Source organism: Schistocerca gregaria, unplaced genomic scaffold (genome assembly GCF_023897955.1).
Source record: "Schistocerca gregaria isolate iqSchGreg1 unplaced genomic scaffold, iqSchGreg1.2 ptg000180l, whole genome shotgun sequence".
Taxonomy (NCBI): domain Eukaryota; kingdom Metazoa; phylum Arthropoda; class Insecta; order Orthoptera; family Acrididae; genus Schistocerca; species Schistocerca gregaria.
This window is the reverse complement of record NW_026061730.1, coordinates 1262376-1278872: the sequence shown is the minus strand read 5'-3', so window position 1 is coordinate 1278872 and position 16497 is coordinate 1262376. Positions and strand designations below refer to the sequence as shown.

General features: G+C 46.3%; 20 non-coding genes across 20 annotated transcripts; all 20 read left to right on the top strand.

Annotated features, from left to right (window-relative positions):
• Positions 1–14: 14 nt before the first annotated feature.
• Positions 15–91, top strand: Trnak-cuu (transfer RNA lysine (anticodon CUU)). Its single transcript has one exon. It is a non-coding gene; the product is annotated as a tRNA-Lys (tRNA).
• Positions 92–999: 908 nt separating this feature from the next.
• Positions 1000–1072, top strand: Trnar-ucg (transfer RNA arginine (anticodon UCG)). Its single transcript has one exon. It is a non-coding gene; the product is annotated as a tRNA-Arg (tRNA).
• Positions 1073–1520: 448 nt separating this feature from the next.
• Positions 1521–1597, top strand: Trnak-cuu (transfer RNA lysine (anticodon CUU)). Its single transcript has one exon. It is a non-coding gene; the product is annotated as a tRNA-Lys (tRNA).
• A 912-nt stretch (positions 1598–2509) lies between these two features.
• Positions 2510–2582, top strand: Trnar-ucg (transfer RNA arginine (anticodon UCG)). Its single transcript has one exon. It is a non-coding gene; the product is annotated as a tRNA-Arg (tRNA).
• Positions 2583–4015: 1433 nt separating this feature from the next.
• Positions 4016–4088, top strand: Trnar-ucg (transfer RNA arginine (anticodon UCG)). Its single transcript has one exon. It is a non-coding gene; the product is annotated as a tRNA-Arg (tRNA).
• A 448-nt stretch (positions 4089–4536) lies between these two features.
• Trnak-cuu (transfer RNA lysine (anticodon CUU)) lies at positions 4537–4613 on the top strand. The gene has a single exon. It is a non-coding gene; the product is annotated as a tRNA-Lys (tRNA).
• A 912-nt stretch (positions 4614–5525) lies between these two features.
• Positions 5526–5598, top strand: Trnar-ucg (transfer RNA arginine (anticodon UCG)). The gene has a single exon. It is a non-coding gene; the product is annotated as a tRNA-Arg (tRNA).
• A 238-nt stretch (positions 5599–5836) lies between these two features.
• Trnar-ucg (transfer RNA arginine (anticodon UCG)) lies at positions 5837–5909 on the top strand. Its single transcript has one exon. It is a non-coding gene; the product is annotated as a tRNA-Arg (tRNA).
• A 448-nt stretch (positions 5910–6357) lies between these two features.
• On the top strand, positions 6358–6434 carry Trnak-cuu (transfer RNA lysine (anticodon CUU)). The gene has a single exon. It is a non-coding gene; the product is annotated as a tRNA-Lys (tRNA).
• A 914-nt stretch (positions 6435–7348) lies between these two features.
• Trnar-ucg (transfer RNA arginine (anticodon UCG)) lies at positions 7349–7421 on the top strand. The gene has a single exon. It is a non-coding gene; the product is annotated as a tRNA-Arg (tRNA).
• Positions 7422–8857: 1436 nt separating this feature from the next.
• Positions 8858–8930, top strand: Trnar-ucg (transfer RNA arginine (anticodon UCG)). The gene has a single exon. It is a non-coding gene; the product is annotated as a tRNA-Arg (tRNA).
• A 448-nt stretch (positions 8931–9378) lies between these two features.
• Trnak-cuu (transfer RNA lysine (anticodon CUU)) lies at positions 9379–9455 on the top strand. The gene has a single exon. It is a non-coding gene; the product is annotated as a tRNA-Lys (tRNA).
• Positions 9456–10367: 912 nt separating this feature from the next.
• On the top strand, positions 10368–10440 carry Trnar-ucg (transfer RNA arginine (anticodon UCG)). Its single transcript has one exon. It is a non-coding gene; the product is annotated as a tRNA-Arg (tRNA).
• Positions 10441–10888: 448 nt separating this feature from the next.
• On the top strand, positions 10889–10965 carry Trnak-cuu (transfer RNA lysine (anticodon CUU)). Its single transcript has one exon. It is a non-coding gene; the product is annotated as a tRNA-Lys (tRNA).
• Positions 10966–11880: 915 nt separating this feature from the next.
• Positions 11881–11953, top strand: Trnar-ucg (transfer RNA arginine (anticodon UCG)). The gene has a single exon. It is a non-coding gene; the product is annotated as a tRNA-Arg (tRNA).
• A 1439-nt stretch (positions 11954–13392) lies between these two features.
• Positions 13393–13465, top strand: Trnar-ucg (transfer RNA arginine (anticodon UCG)). The gene has a single exon. It is a non-coding gene; the product is annotated as a tRNA-Arg (tRNA).
• A 452-nt stretch (positions 13466–13917) lies between these two features.
• Trnak-cuu (transfer RNA lysine (anticodon CUU)) lies at positions 13918–13990 on the top strand. The gene has a single exon. It is a non-coding gene; the product is annotated as a tRNA-Lys (tRNA).
• A 914-nt stretch (positions 13991–14904) lies between these two features.
• Positions 14905–14977, top strand: Trnar-ucg (transfer RNA arginine (anticodon UCG)). Its single transcript has one exon. It is a non-coding gene; the product is annotated as a tRNA-Arg (tRNA).
• Positions 14978–15425: 448 nt separating this feature from the next.
• Trnak-cuu (transfer RNA lysine (anticodon CUU)) lies at positions 15426–15502 on the top strand. The gene has a single exon. It is a non-coding gene; the product is annotated as a tRNA-Lys (tRNA).
• Positions 15503–16413: 911 nt separating this feature from the next.
• Trnar-ucg (transfer RNA arginine (anticodon UCG)) lies at positions 16414–16486 on the top strand. Its single transcript has one exon. It is a non-coding gene; the product is annotated as a tRNA-Arg (tRNA).
• The last annotated feature ends 11 nt before the right edge of the window (positions 16487–16497 follow it).

Below are 16497 nucleotides of genomic sequence, written 5' to 3'. Positions count from 1 at the left end.
CAGGTATCCACCGAGGCAGCACGGCTAGCTCAGTCGGTAGAGCATGAGACTCTTATTCACAGGGTCGTGGGTTCGAGCCCTACGCTGGCCGGAACGGAATTTTTTTCCGCTGCAGATGTAAATTACCGATTTTCTGATTAACGTGATGTAATGGAAATAGCAACTATAAATTTGCCTACGTCTCCATCAGTCGCAAGAAAACTGTATTTTAAGTGAATGTGATTTTGTAGACATGTGTGAAAGTCATGTTCTGAAGTGCAAGTGGTTTTGGTTGGAGAGAACACGGCTACGTGTCAGATGTGTAGCCAAGCAGTAATGGGTCGCCATTGCTGCAAATATTAGTCGAAAATATGAAGTGTTGTCAGCTGAAGTCTGATGATTCAGACAACCATACGGACGAAGTACACAAAAGTGCCGCTAGGCGGCGCCTGTTTAGGTCAGTGGTAGAGCATTGGTCTAGTAAACCAGGGGTCGTGAGTTCCATCCTCACAGGAGGAAGACGAATTTTGGAAATCAGTTGCGCATCGTGGCCGTGTAGCAAACAGTATCTGTGATGAGGAACAATTAGCGACAGGAGTATTATTAAGAATTACTCTCAGATGTGATTAAGGCGAATGGCGCAGATAAAGCATTTGCCAAAGCGGTTTAGCATAAGGTGAGACGAGGCAGTCTGAATTACATTTTATAGATGTATTTCTCACAAATCTCAGAGCCTCTCGCGGTCGTCGTCGTCGTCGTCGCCGCCGCCGCCGCTTCTGCATAAGTAGCAAATGGCCATCGTAGCAAATGCGGCGAGGGACACCCTGCCATCGATTCCGAATGCGCAAAGTGTGTGGTCTTCTTTTCCTTTGTATGTTTGGTCGGTCTCGTAAGAGGTTGAATGTAACGAATGGGTGGGGAACAGTAAGGGGCAGCGGCTGTGTGGAACGAAAACACAATTCCTCAGGGGGTGTGAGCGTTTCGAAATGAGTCGTATATAAGTTATACTTAGTCGTCAGTGACCGTGTGGCCTAATGGATAAGGCGTCGGACTTCGGATCCGAAGATTGCAGGTTCGAATCCTGTCACGGTCGTGTTTTTCCATTTCTGAAAAAGAAACATATCTTTTTAATGTAGCAATTGAGCAGTACGAAACCGTTTGAATGTTGCCGTTGAGCATTTTGTGCTTGGAGATGGTCTTGAGCTTGAAACACACACAACAAGACAGGTGTTAACTAGCGAAATGGTCGGCAGAGTGCCCTCACCGCGAGTTTTGACTGGCACTTGCACATCTAAAACAACGTCGGAAAGTAACTCGTTCGGCTTTTGAGTCACATCAAGTATGTGTGTTAATTTTGACGCCGCTAGCTCTGCAGATTGCCATGCAATTCCTTTACCTCTCAGAAATGATTATGAAATAAAAGTGAAGTACGTGACGAGTGTGACGTTAGGAAAACATTAGGAAGCATGGAGAGATTCTGTATGGGACCACCCAACCCAAACGATTACTGTGTGATCTGCTGCCAATCAGGTATCCACCGAGGCAGCACGGCTAGCTCAGTCGGTAGAGCATGAGACTCTTATTCACAGGGTCGTGGGTTCGAGCCCTACGCTGGCCGGAACGGAATTTTTTTCCGCTGCAGATGTAAATTACCGATTTTCTGATTAACGTGATGTAATGGAAATAGCAACTATAAATTTGCCTACGTGTCCATCAGTCGCAAGAAAACTGTATTTGAAGTGAAGGTGATTTTGTAGACATGTGTGAAAGTCATGTTCTGAAGTGCAGGTGGTTTTGTTTGAAGAGAATATCGGCTACGTGTCAGATGTGTAGCCAAGCAGTAATGGGTCGCCATTGCTGCAAATATTAGTCGAAAATATGAAGTGTTGTCAGCTGAAGTCTGATGATTCAGACAACCATACGGACGAAGTACACAAAAGTGCCGCTAGGCGGCGCCTGTTTAGGTCAGTGGTAGAGCATTGGTCTAGTAAACCAGGGGTCGTGAGTTCCATCCTCACAGGAGGAAGACGAATCTTGGAAATCAGTTGCGCATCGTAGCCGTATAGAAAGCAGTATCTGTGATGAGGAACAATTAGCGACAGGCGTATTATTAAGAATTACTCTCAGATGTGATTAATGCGAATGGCGCAGATAAAGCATTTGCCAAAGCGGTTTAGCATAAGGTGAGACGAGGCAGTCTGAATTACATTTTATAGATGTATTTCTCACAAATCTCAGAGCCTCTCGCGGTCGTCGTCGTCGTCGTCGTCGCCGCCGCCGCCGCTTCTGCATAAGTAGCAAATGGCCATCGTAGCAAATGCGGCGAGGGACACCCTGCCATCGATTCCGAATGCGCAAAGTGTGTGGTCTTGTTTTCCTGTCTATGTTTGGTCGGTCTCGTAAGAGGTTGAATGTAACGAATGGGTGGAAAAGAGTAAGGGGCAGGGGCTGTGTGGAACGAAAACACAGTTCCTCAGGGGGTGTGAGCGTTTCGAAATGGGTCGTATATAAGTTACACTTGGTCGTCAGTGACCGTGTGGCCTAATGGATAAGGCGTCGGACTTCGGATCCGAAGATTGCAGGTTCGAATCCTGTCACGGTCGTGTTTTTCCATTTCTGAAAAAGAAACATACCGTTTTAATGTAGCAATTGAGCAGTACGAAACCGTCTGAATGTTGCTGTTGACCATTTTGTACTTGGAGATGGTCTTGAACCTGAAACACACACAACAAGACCGGTGTTAACTAGCGAAATGGTCGGCAGAGTGCCCTCAACGCGAGTTTTGACTGGCACTTGCACATCTAAAACAACGTCGGAAAGTAACTCGTTCGGCTTTTGAGTCACATCAAGTATGTGTGTTAATTTTGACGCCGCTAGCTCTGCAGATTGTCATGCAATTCCTTTACCTCTCAGAAATGATTATGAAATAAAAGTGAAGTACGTGACGAGTGTGACGTTAGGAAAACATTAGGAAGCATGGAGAGATTCTGTATGGGACCACCCAACCCAAACGATTACTGTGTGATCTGCTGCCAATCAGGTATTCACCGAGGCAGCACGGCTAGCTCAGTCGGTAGAGCATGAGACTCTTATTCACAGGGTCGCGGGTTCGAGCCCTACGCTGGCCGGAACGGAATTTTTTTCCGCTGCAGATGTAAATTACCGATTTTCTGATTAACGTGATGTAATGGAAATAGCAACTATAAATTTGCCTACGTCTCCATCAGTCGCAAGAAAACTGTATTTTAAGTGAATGTGATTTTGTAGACATGTGTGAAAGTCATGTTCTGAAGTGCAAGTGGTTTTGGTTGGAGAGAACACGGCTACGTGTCAGATGTGTAGCCAAGCAGTAATGGGTCGCCATTGCTGCAAATATTAGTCGAAAATATGAAGTGTTGTCAGCTGAAGTCTGATGATTCAGACAACCATACGGACGAAGTACACAAAAGTGCCGCTAGGCGGCGCCTGTTTAGGTCAGTGGTAGAGCATTGGTCTAGTAAACCAGGGGTCGTGAGTTCCATCCTCACAGGAGGAAGACGAATTTTGGAAATCAGTTGCGCATCGTGGCCGTGTAGCAAACAGTATCTGTGATGAGGAACAATTAGCGACAGGAGTATTATTAAGAATTACTCTCAGATGTGATTAAGGCGAATGGCGCAGATAAAGCATTTGCCAAAGCGGTTTAGCATAAGGTGAGACGAGGCAGTCTGAATTACATTTTATAGATGTATTTCTCACAAATCTCAGAGCCTCTCGCGGTCGTCGTCGTCGTCGTCGCCGCCGCCGCCGCTTCTGCATAAGTAGCAAATGGCCATCGTAGCAAATGCGGCGAGGGACACCCTGCCATCGATTCCGAATGCGCAAAGTGTGTGGTCTTCTTTTCCTTTGTATGTTTGGTCGGTCTCGTAAGAGGTTGAATGTAACGAATGGGTGGGGAACAGTAAGGGGCAGCGGCTGTGTGGAACGAAAACACAATTCCTCAGGGGGTGTGAGCGTTTCGAAATGACTCGTATATAAGTTATACTTGGTCGTCAGTGACCGTGTGGCCTAATGGATAAGGCGTCGGACTTCGGATCCGAAGATTGCAGGTTCGAATCCTGTCACGGTCGTGTTTTTCCATTTCTGAAAAAGAAACATATCTTTTTAATGTAGCAATTGAGCAGTACGAAACCGTTTGAATGTTGCCGTTGAGAATTTTGTGCTTGGAGATGGTCTTGAGCTTGAAACACACACAACAAGACAGGTGTTAACTAGCGAAATGGTCGGCAGAGTGCCCTCACCGCGAGTTTTGACTGGCACTTGCACATCTAAAACAACGTCGGAAAGTAACTCGTTCGGCTTTTGAGTCACATCAAGTATGTGTGTTAATTTTGACGCCGCTAGCTCTGCAGATTGTCATGCAATTCCTTTACCTCTCAGAAATGATTATGAAATAAAAGTGAAGTACGTGACGAGTGTGACGTTAGGAAAACATTAGGAAGCATGGAGAGATTCTGTATGGGACCACCCAACCCAAACGATTACTGTGTGATCTGCTGCCAATCAGGTATCCACCGAGGCAGCACGGCTAGCTCAGTCGGTAGAGCATGAGACTCTTATTCACAGGGTCGTGGGTTCGAGCCCTACGCTGGCCGGAACGGAATTTTTTTCCGCTGCAGATGTAAATTACCGATTTTCTGATTAACGTGATGTAATGGAAATAGCAACTATAAATTTGCCTACGTCTCCATCAGTCGCAAGAAAACTGTATTTGAAGTGAAGGTGATTTTGTAGACATGTGTGAAAGTCATGTTCTGAAGTGCAGGTGGTTTTGTTTGAAGAGAATATCGGCTACGTGTCAGATGTGTAGCCAAGCAGTAATGGGTCGCCATTGCTGCAAATATTAGTCGAAAATATGAAGTGTTGTCAGCTGAAGTCTGATGATTCAGACAACCATACGGACGAAGTACACAAAAGTGCCGCTAGGCGGCGCCTGTTTAGGTCAGTGGTAGAGCATTGGTCTAGTAAACCAGGGGTCGTGAGTTCCATCCTCACAGGAGGAAGACGAATCTTGGAAATCAGTTGCGCATCGTAGCCGTATAGAAAGCAGTATCTGTGATGAGGAACAATTAGCGACAGGCGTATTATTAAGAATTACTCTCAGATGTGATTAAGGCGAATGGCGCAGATAAAGCATTTGCCAAAGCGGTTTAGCATAAGGTGAGACGAGGCAGTCTGAATTACATTTTATAGATGTATTTCTCACAAATCTCAGAGCCTCTCGCGGTCGTCGTCGTCGTCGTCGTCGCCGCCGCCGCCGCTTCTGCATAAGTAGCAAATGGACATCGTAGCAAATGCGGCGAGGGACACCCTGCCATCGATTCCGAATGCGCAAAGTGTGTGGTCTTGTTTTCCTGTCTATGTTTGGTCGGTCTCGTAAGAGGTTGAATGTAACGAATGGGTGGAAAAGAGTAAGGGGCAGGGGCTGTGTGGAACGAAAACACAGTTCCTCAGGGGGTGTGAGCGTTTCGAAATGGGTCGTATATAAGTTACACTTGGTCGTCAGTGACCGTGTGGCCTAATGGATAAGGCGTCGGACTTCGGATCCGAAGATTGCAGGTTCGAATCCTGTCACGGTCGTGTTTTTCCATTTCTGAAAAAGAAACATACCGTTTTAATGTAGCAATAGAGCAGTACGAAACCGTCTGAATGTTGCTGTTGACCATTTTGTACTTGGAGATGGTCTTGAACCTGAAACACACACAACAAGACCGGTGTTAACTAGCGAAATGGTCGGCAGAGTGCCCTCACCGCGAGTTTTGACTGGCACTTGCACATCTAAAACAACGTCGGAAAGTAACTCGTTCGGCTTTTGAGTGACCGTGTGGCCTAATGGATAAGGCGTCGGACTTCGGATCCGAAGATTGCAGGTTCGAATCCTGTCACGGTCGTGTTTTTCCATTTCTGAAAAAGAAACATACCGTTTTAATGTAGCAATAGAGCAGTACGAAACCGTCTGAATGTTGCTGTTGACCATTTTGTACTTGGAGATGGTCTTGAACCTGAAACACACACAACAAGACCGGTGTTAACTAGCGAAATGGTCGGCAGAGTGCCCTCACCGCGAGTTTTGACTGGCACTTGCACATCTAAAACAACGTCGGAAAGTAACTCGTTCGGCTTTTGAGTCACATCAAGTATGTGTGTTAATTTTGACGCCGCTAGCTCTGCAGATTGTCATGCAATTCCTTTACCTCTCAGAAATGATTATGAAATAAAAGTGAAGTACGTGACGAGTGTGACGTTAGGAAAACATTAGGAAGCATGGAGAGATTCTGTATGGGACCACCCAACCCAAACGATTACTGTGTGATCTGCTGCCAATCAGGTATCCACCGAGGCAGCACGGCTAGCTCAGTCGGTAGAGCATGAGACTCTTATTCACAGGGTCGTGGGTTCGAGCCCTACGCTGGCCGGAACGGAATTTTTTTCCGCTGCAGATGTAAATTACCGATTTTCTGATTAACGTGATGTAATGGAAATAGCAACTATAAATTTGCCTACGTCTCCATCAGTCGCAAGAAAACTGTATTTGAAGTGAAGGTGATTTTGTAGACATGTGTGAAAGTCATGTTCTGAAGTGCAGGTGGTTTTGTTTGAAGAGAATATCGGCTACGTGTCAGATGTGTAGCCAAGCAGTAATGGGTCGCCATTGCTGCAAATATTAGTCGAAAATATGAAGTGTTGTCAGCTGAAGTCTGATGATTCAGACAACCATACGGACGAAGTACACAAAGTGCCGCTAGGCGGCGCCTGTTTAGGTCAGTGGTAGAGCATTGGTCTAGTAAACCAGGGGTCGTGAGTTCCATCCTCACAGGAGGAAGACGAATCTTGGAAATCAGTTGCGCATCGTAGCCGTATAGAAAGCAGTATCTGTGATGAGGAACAATTAGCGACAGGCGTATTATTAAGGATTACTCTCAGATGTGATTAATGCGAATGGCGCAGATAAAGCATTTGCCAAAGCGGTTTAGCATAAGGTGAGACGAGGCAGTCTGAATTACATTTTATAGATGTATTTCTCACAAATCTCAGAGCCTCTCGCGGTCGTCGTCGTCGTCGTCGTCGTCGCCGCCGCCGCCGCTTCTGCATAAGTAGCAAATGGCCATCGTAGCAAATGCGGCGAGGGACACCCTGCCATCGATTCCGAATGCGCAAAGTGTGTGGTCTTGTTTTCCTGTCTATGTTTGGTCGGTCTCGTAAGAGGTTGAATGTAACGAATGGGTGGAAAAGAGTAAGGGGCAGGGGCTGTGTGGAACGAAAACACAGTTCCTCAGGGGGTGTGAGCGTTTCGAAATGGGTCGTATATAAGTTACACTTGGTCGTCAGTGACCGTGTGGCCTAATGGATAAGGCGTCGGACTTCGGATCCGAAGATTGCAGGTTCGAATCCTGTCACGGTCGTGTTTTTCCATTTCTGAAAAAGAAACATACCGTTTTAATGTAGCAATTGAGCAGTACGAAACCGTCTGAATGTTGCTGTTGACCATTTTGTACTTGGAGATGGTCTTGAACCTGAAACACACACAACAAGACCGGTGTTAACTAGCGAAATGGTCGGCAGAGTGCCCTCAACGCGAGTTTTGACTGGCACTTGCACATCTAAAACAACGTCGGAAAGTAACTCGTTCGGCTTTTGAGTCACATCAAGTATGTGTGTTAATTTTGACGCCGCTAGCTCTGCAGATTGTCATGCAATTCCTTTACCTCTCAGAAATGATTATGAAATAAAAGTGAAGTACGTGACGAGTGTGACGTTAGGAAAACATTAGGAAGCATGGAGAGATTCTGTATGGGACCACCCAACCCAAACGATTACTGTGTGATCTGCTGCCAATCAGGTATTCACCGAGGCAGCACGGCTAGCTCAGTCGGTAGAGCATGAGACTCTTATTCACAGGGTCGCGGGTTCGAGCCCTACGCTGGCCGGAACTGAATTTTTTTCCGCTGCAGATGTAAATTACCGATTTTCTGATTAACGTGATGTAATGGAAATAGCAACTATAAATTTGCCTACGTCTCCATCAGTCGCAAGAAAACTGTATTTTAAGTGAATGTGATTTTGTAGACATGTGTGAAAGTCATGTTCTGAAGTGCAAGTGGTTTTGGTTGGAGAGAACACGGCTACGTGTCAGATGTGTAGCCAAGCAGTAATGGGTCGCCATTGCTGCAAATATTAGTCGAAAATATGAAGTGTTGTCAGCTGAAGTCTGATGATTCAGACAACCATACGGACGAAGTACACAAAAGTGCCGCTAGGCGGCGCCTGTTTAGGTCAGTGGTAGAGCATTGGTCTAGTAAACCAGGGGTCGTGAGTTCCATCCTCACAGGAGGAAGACGAATTTTGGAAATCAGTTGCGCATCGTGGCCGTGTAGCAAACAGTATCTGTGATGAGGAACAATTAGCGACAGGAGTATTATTAAGAATTACTCTCAGATGTGATTAAGGCGAATGGCGCAGATAAAGCATTTGCCAAAGCGGTTTAGCATAAGGTGAGACGAGGCAGTCTGAATTACATTTTATAGATGTATTTCTCACAAATCTCAGAGCCTCTCGCGGTCGTCGTCGTCGTCGTCGTCGCCGCCGCCGCCGCTTCTGCATAAGTAGCAAATGGCCATCGTAGCAAATGCGGCGAGGGACACCCTGCCATCGATTCCGAATGCGCAAAGTGTGTGGTCTTCTTTTCCTTTGTATGTTTGGTCGGTCTCGTAAGAGGTTGAATGTAACGAATGGGTGGGGAACAGTAAGGGGCAGCGGCTGTGTGGAACGAAAACACAATTCCTCAGGGGGTGTGAGCGTTTCGAAATGAGTCGTATATAAGTTATACTTGGTCGTCAGTGACCGTGTGGCCTAATGGATAAGGCGTCGGACTTCGGATCCGAAGATTGCAGGTTCGAATCCTGTCACGGTCGTGTTTTTCCATTTCTGAAAAAGAAACATATCTTTTTAATGTAGCAATTGAGCAGTACGAAACCGTTTGAATGTTGCCGTTGAGAATTTTGTGCTTGGAGATGGTCTTGAGCTTGAAACACACACAACAAGACAGGTGTTAACTAGCGAAATGGTCGGCAGAGTGCCCTCACCGCGAGTTTTGACTGGCACTTGCACATCTAAAACAACGTCGGAAAGTAACTCGTTCGGCTTTTGAGTCACATCAAGTATGTGTGTTAATTTTGAGGCCGCTAGCTCTGCAGATTGTCATGCAATTCCTTTACCTCTCAGAAATGATTATGAAATAAAAGTGAAGTACGTGACGAGTGTGACGTTAGGAAAACATTAGGAAGCATGGAGAGATTCTGTATGGGACCACCCAACCCAAACGATTACTGTGTGATCTGCTGCCAATCAGGTATCCACCGAGGCAGCACGGCTAGCTCAGTCGGTAGAGCATGAGACTCTTATTCACAGGGTCGTGGGTTCGAGCCCTACGCTGGCCGGAACGGAATTTTTTTCCGCTGCAGATGTAAATTACCGATTTTCTGATTAACGTGATGTAATGGAAATAGCAACTATAAATTTGCCTACGTCTCCATCAGTCGCAAGAAAACTGTATTTGAAGTGAAGGTGATTTTGTAGACATGTGTGAAAGTCATGTTCTGAAGTGCAGGTGGTTTTGTTTGAAGAGAATATCGGCTACGTGTCAGATGTGTAGCCAAGCAGTAATGGGTCGCCATTGCTGCAAATATTAGTCGAAAATATGAAGTGTTGTCAGCTGAAGTCTGATGATTCAGACAACCATACGGACGAAGTACACAAAAGTGCCGCTAGGCGGCGCCTGTTTAGGTCAGTGGTAGAGCATTGGTCTAGTAAACCAGGGGTCGTGAGTTCCATCCTCACAGGAGGAAGACGAATCTTGGAAATCAGTTGCGCATCGTAGCCGTATAGAAAGCAGTATCTGTGATGAGGAACAATTAGCGACAGGCGTATTATTAAGAATTACTCTCAGATGTGATTAAGGCGAATGGCGCAGATAAAGCATTTGCCAAAGCGGTTTAGCATAAGGTGAGACGAGGCAGTCTGAATTACATTTTATAGATGTATTTCTCACAAATCTCAGAGCCTCTCGCGGTCGTCGTCGTCGTCGTCGTCGCCGCCGCCGCCGCTTCTGCATAAGTAGCAAATGGACATCGTAGCAAATGCGGCGAGGGACACCCTGCCATCGATTCCGAATGCGCAAAGTGTGTGGTCTTGTTTTCCTGTCTATGTTTGGTCGGTCTCGTAAGAGGTTGAATGTAACGAATGGGTGGAAAAGAGTAAGGGGCAGGGGCTGTGTGGAACGAAAACACAGTTCCTCAGGGGGTGTGAGCGTTTCGAAATGGGTCGTATATAAGTTACACTTGGTCGTCAGTGACCGTGTGGCCTAATGGATAAGGCGTCGGACTTCGGATCCGAAGATTGCAGGTTCGAATCCTGTCACGGTCGTGTTTTTCCATTTCTGAAAAAGAAACATACCGTTTTAATGTAGCAATAGAGCAGTACGAAACCGTCTGAATGTTGCTGTTGACCATTTTGTACTTGGAGATGGTCTTGAACCTGAAACACACACAACAAGACCGGTGTTAACTAGCGAAATGGTCGGCAGAGTGCCCTCACCGCGAGTTTTGACTGGCACTTGCACATCTAAAACAACGTCGGAAAGTAACTCGTTCGGCTTTTGAGTCACATCAAGTATGTGTGTTAATTTTGACGCCGCTAGCTCTGCAGATTGTCATGCAATTCCTTTACCTCTCAGAAATGATTATGAAATAAAAGTGAAGTACGTGACGAGTGTGACGTTAGGAAAACATTAGGAAGCATGGAGAGATTCTGTATGGGACCACCCAACCCAAACGATTACTGTGTGATCTGCTGCCAATCAGGTATCCACCGAGGCAGCACGGCTAGCTCAGTCGGTAGAGCATGAGACTCTTATTCACAGGGTCGTGGGTTCGAGCCCTACGCTGGCCGGAACGGAATTTTTTTCCGCTGCAGAAGTAAATTACCGATTTTCTGATTAACGTGATGTAATGGAAATAGCAACTATAAATTTGCCTACGTCTCCATCAGTCGCAAGAAAACTGTATTTGAAGTGAAGGTGATTTTGTAGACATGTGTGAAAGTCATGTTCTGAAGTGCAGGTGGTTTTGTTTGAAGAGAATATCGGCTACGTGTCAGATGTGTAGCCAAGCAGTAATGGGTCGCCATTGCTGCAAATATTAGTCGAAAATATGAAGTGTTGTCAGCTGAAGTCTGATGATTCAGACAACCATACGGACGAAGTACACAAAAGTGCCGCTAGGCGGCGCCTGTTTAGGTCAGTGGTAGAGCATTGGTCTAGTAAACCAGGGGTCGTGAGTTCCATCCTCACAGGAGGAAGACGAATCTTGGAAATCAGTTGCGCATCGTAGCCGTATAGAAAGCAGTATCTGTGATGAGGAACAATTAGCGACAGGCGTATTATTAAGGAATACTCTCAGATGTGATTAATGCGAATGGCGCAGATAAAGCATTTGCCAAAGCGGTTTAGCATAAGGTGAGACGAGGCAGTCTGAATTACATTTTATAGATGTATTTCTCACAAATCTCAGAGCCTCTCGCGGTCGTCGTCGTCGTCGTCGTCGTCGCCGCCGCCGCCGCTTCTGCATAAGTAGCAAATGGCCATCGTAGCAAATGCGGCGAGGGACACCCTGCCATCGATTCCGAATGCGCAAAGTGTGTGGTCTTGTTTTCCTGTCTATGTTTGGTCGGTCTCGTAAGAGGTTGAATGTAACGAATGGGTGGAAAAGAGTAAGGGGCAGGGGCTGTGTGGAACGAAAACACAGTTCCTCAGGGGGTGTGAGCGTTTCGAAATGGGTCGTATATAAGTTACACTTGGTCGTCAGTGACCGTGTGGCCTAATGGATAAGGCGTCGGACTTCGGATCCGAAGATTGCAGGTTCGAATCCTGTCACGGTCGTGTTTTTCCATTTCTGAAAAAGAAACATACCGTTTTAATGTAGCAATTGAGCAGTACGAAACCGTCTGAATGTTGCTGTTGACCATTTTGTACTTGGAGATGGTCTTGAACCTGAAACACACACAACAAGACCGGTGTTAACTAGCGAAATGGTCGGCAGAGTGCCCTCACCGCGAGTTTTGACTGGCACTTGCACATCTAAAACAACGTCGGAAAGTAACTCGTTCGGCTTTTGAGTCACATCAAGTATGTGTGTTAATTTTGAGGCCGCTAGCTCTGCAGATTGTCATGCAATTCCTTTACCTCTCAGAAATGATTATGAAATAAAAGTGAAGTACGTGACGAGTGTGACGTTAGGAAAACATTAGGAAGCATGGAGAGATTCTGTATGGGACCACCCAACCCAAACGATTACTGTGTGATCTGCTGCCAATCAGGTATTCACCGAGGCAGCACGGCTAGCTCAGTCGGTAGAGCATGAGACTCTTATTCACAGGGTCGCGGGTTCGAGCCCTACGCTGGCCGGAACTGAATTTTTTTCCGCTGCAGATGTAAATTACCGATTTTCTGATTAACGTGATGTAATGGAAATAGCAACTATAAATTTGCCTACGTCTCCATCAGTCGCAAGAAAACTGTATTTTAAGTGAATGTGATTTTGTAGACATGTGTGAAAGTCATGTTCTGAAGTGCAAGTGGTTTTGGTTGGAGAGAACACGGCTACGTGTCAGATGTGTAGCCAAGCAGTAATGGGTCGCCATTGCTGCAAATATTAGTCGAAAATATGAAGTGTTGTCAGCTGAAGTCTGATGATTCAGACAACCATACGGACGAAGTACACAAAAGTGCCGCTAGGCGGCGCCTGTTTAGGTCAGTGGTAGAGCATTGGTCTAGTAAACCAGGGGTCGTGAGTTCCATCCTCACAGGAGGAAGACGAATTTTGGAAATCAGTTGCGCATCGTGGCCGTGTAGCAAACAGTATCTGTGATGAGGAACAATTAGCGACAGGAGTATTATTAAGAATTACTCTCAGATGTGATTAAGGCGAATGGCGCAGATAAAGCATTTGCCAAAGCGGTTTAGCATAAGGTGAGACGAGGCAGTCTGAATTACATTTTATAGATGTATTTCTCACAAATCTCAGAGCCTCTCGCGGTCGTCGTCGTCGTCGTCGTCGTCGCCGCCGCCGCCGCTTCTGCATAAGTAGCAAATGGCCATCGTAGCAAATGCGGCGAGGGACACCCTGCCATCGATTCCGAATGCGCAAAGTGTGTGGTCTTCTTTTCCTTTGTATGTTTGGTCGGTCTCGTAAGAGGTTGAATGTAACGAATGGGTGGGGAAGAGTAAGGGGCAGCGGCTGTGTGGAACGAAAACACAATTCCTCAGGGGGTGTGAGCGTTTCGAAATGAGTCGTATATAAGTTATACTTGGTCGTCAGTGACCGTGTGGCCTAATGGATAAGGCGTCGGACTTCGGATCCGAAGATTGCAGGTTCGAATCCTGTCACGGTCGTGTTTTTCCATTTCTGAAAAAGAAACATATCTTTTTAATGTAGCAATTGAGCAGTACGAAACCGTTTGAATGTTGCCGTTGAGCATTTTGTGCTTGGAGATGGTCTTGAGCTTGAAACACACACAACAAGACAGGTGTTAACTAGCGAAATGAACGGCAGAGTGGCCTCACCGCGATGTGTGACTGGCACTTGCACATCTAAAACAACGTCGGAAAGTAACTCGTTCGGCTTTTGAGTCACATCAAGTATGTGTGTTAATTTTGACGCCGCTAGCTCTGCAGATTGTCATGCAATTCCTTTACCTCTCAGAAATGATTATGAAATAAAAGTGAAGTACGTGACGAGTGTGACGTTAGGAAAACATTAGGAAGCATGGAGAGATTCTGTATGGGACCTACCAACCCAAACGAGTACTGTGTGATCTGCTGCCCAGCAGGTATCCAACGAGGCAGCACGGCTAGCTCAGTCGGTAGAGCATGAGACTCTTATTCACAGGGTCGTGGGTTCGAGCCCTACGCTGGGCGGAACGGAATTTTTTCCGCTGCAGAAGTAAATTACCGATTTTCTGATTAACGTGATGTAATGGAAATAGCAACTTTAAAATTTGCCTACGTCTCCATCAGTCGCTAGAAAACTGTATTTGAATTGAAGGTGATTTTGTAGACATGTGTGAAAGTCATGTTCTGAAGTGCAGGTGGTTTTGGTTGGAAAGAACACGGCTACGTGTCAGATGTGTAGCCAAGCAGTAATGGGTCGCCATAGCTGCAAATATTAGTCGAAAATATGAAGTGTTGTCAGCTGAAGTCTGATGATTCAGACGACTGTACGGACGAAGTACGCAAAAGTGCCGCTAGGCGGCGCCTGTTTTGGTCAGTGGTAGAGCATTGGTCTAGTAAACCAGGGGTCGTGAGTTCCATCCTCACAGGAGGAAGACGAATCTTGGAAATCAGTTGCGCATCGTAGCCGTATAGAAAGCAGTATCTGTGATGAGGAACAATTAGCGACAGGCGTATTATTAAGAATTACTCTCAGATGTGATTAAGGCGAATGGCGCAGATAAAGCATTTGCCAAAGCGGTTTAGCATAAGGTGAGACGAGGCAGTCTGAATTACATTTTATAGATGTATTTCTCACAAATCTCAGAGCCTCTCGCGGTCGTCGTCGTCGTCGTCGTCGTCGCCGCCGCCGCCGCTTCTGCATAAGTAGCAAATGGACATCGTAGCAAATGCGGCGAGGGACACCCTGCCATCGATTCCGAATGCGCAAAGTGTGTGGTCTTCTTTTCCTTTGTATGTTTGGTCGGTCTCGTAAGAGGTTGAATGTAACGAATGGGTGGGAAAGAGTAAGGGGCAGGGGCTGTGTGGAACGAAAACACAGTTCCTCAGGGGGTGTGAGCGTTTCGAAATGGGTCGTATATAAGTTACACTTGGTCGTCAGTGACCGTGTGGCCTAATGGATAAGGCGTCGGACTTCGGATCCGAAGATTGCAGGTTCGAATCCTGTCACGGTCGTGTTTTTCCATTTCTGAAAAAGAAACATACCGTTTTAATGTAGCAATTGAGCAGTACGAAACCGTCTGAATGTTGCTGTTGACCATTTTGTACTTGGAGATGGTCTTGAACCTGAAACACACACAACAAGACCGGTGTTAACTAGCGAAATGGTCGGCAGAGTGCCCTCACCGCGAGTTTTGACTGGCACTTGCACATCTAAAACAACGTCGGAAAGTAACTCGTTCGGCTTTTGAGTCACATCAAGTATGTGTGTTAATTTTGACGCCGCTAGCTCTGCAGATTGTCATGCAATTCCTTTACCTCTCAGAAATGATTATGAAATAAAAGTGAAGTACGTGACGAGTGTGACGTTAGGAAAATATTAGGAAGCATGGAGAGATTCTGTATGGGACCACCCAACCCAAACGATTACTGTGTGATCTGCTGCCAATCAGGTATCCACCGAGGCAGCACGGCTGGCTCAGTCGGTAGAGCATGAGACTCTTATTCACAGGGTCGTGGGTTCGAGCCCTACGCTGGCCGGAACGGAATTTTTTTCCGCTGTAGATGTAAATTACCGATTTTCTGATTAACGTGATGTAATGGAAATAGCAACTATAAATTTGCCTACGTCTCCATCAGTCGCAAGAAAACTGTATTTGAAGTGAAGGTGATTTTGTAGACATGTGTGAAAGTCATGTTCTGAAGTGCAGGTGGTTTTGTTTGAAGAGAATATCGGCTACGTGTCAGATGTGTAGCCAAGCAGTAATGGGTCGCCATTGCTGCAAATATTAGTCGAAAATATGAAGTGTTGTCAGCTGAAGTCTGATGATTCAGACAACCATACGGACGAAGTACACAAAGTGCCGCTAGGCGGCGCCTGTTTAGGTCAGTGGTAGAGCATTGGTCTAGTAAACCAGGGGTCGTGAGTTCCATCCTCACAGGAGGAAGACGAATCTTGGAAATCAGTTGCGCATCGTAGCCGTATAGAAAGCAGTATCTGTGATGAGGAACAATTAGCGACAGGCGTATTATTAAGGATTACTCTCAGATGTGATTAATGCGAATGGCGCAGATAAAGCATTTGCCAAAGCGGTTTAGCATAAGGTGAGACGAGGCAGTCTGAATTACATTTTATAGATGTATTTCTCACAAATCTCAGAGCCTCTCGCGGTCGTCGTCGTCGTCGTCGTCGCCGCCGCCGCCGCTTCTGCATAAGTAGCAAATGGCCATCGTAGCAAATGCGGCGAGGGACACCCTGCCATCGATTCCGAATGCGCAAAGTGTGTGGTCTTGTTTTCCTGTCTATGTTTGGTCGGTCTCGTAAGAGGTTGAATGTAACGAATGGGTGGAAAAGAGTAAGGGGCAGGGGCTGTGTGGAACGAAAACACAGTTCCTCAGGGGGTGTGAGCGTTTCGAAATGGGTCGTATATAAGTTACACTTGGTCGTCAGTGACCGTGTGGCCTAATGGATAAGGCGTCGGACTTCGGATCCGAAGATTGCAGGTTCGAATCCTGTCACGGTCGTGTTTTTCCAT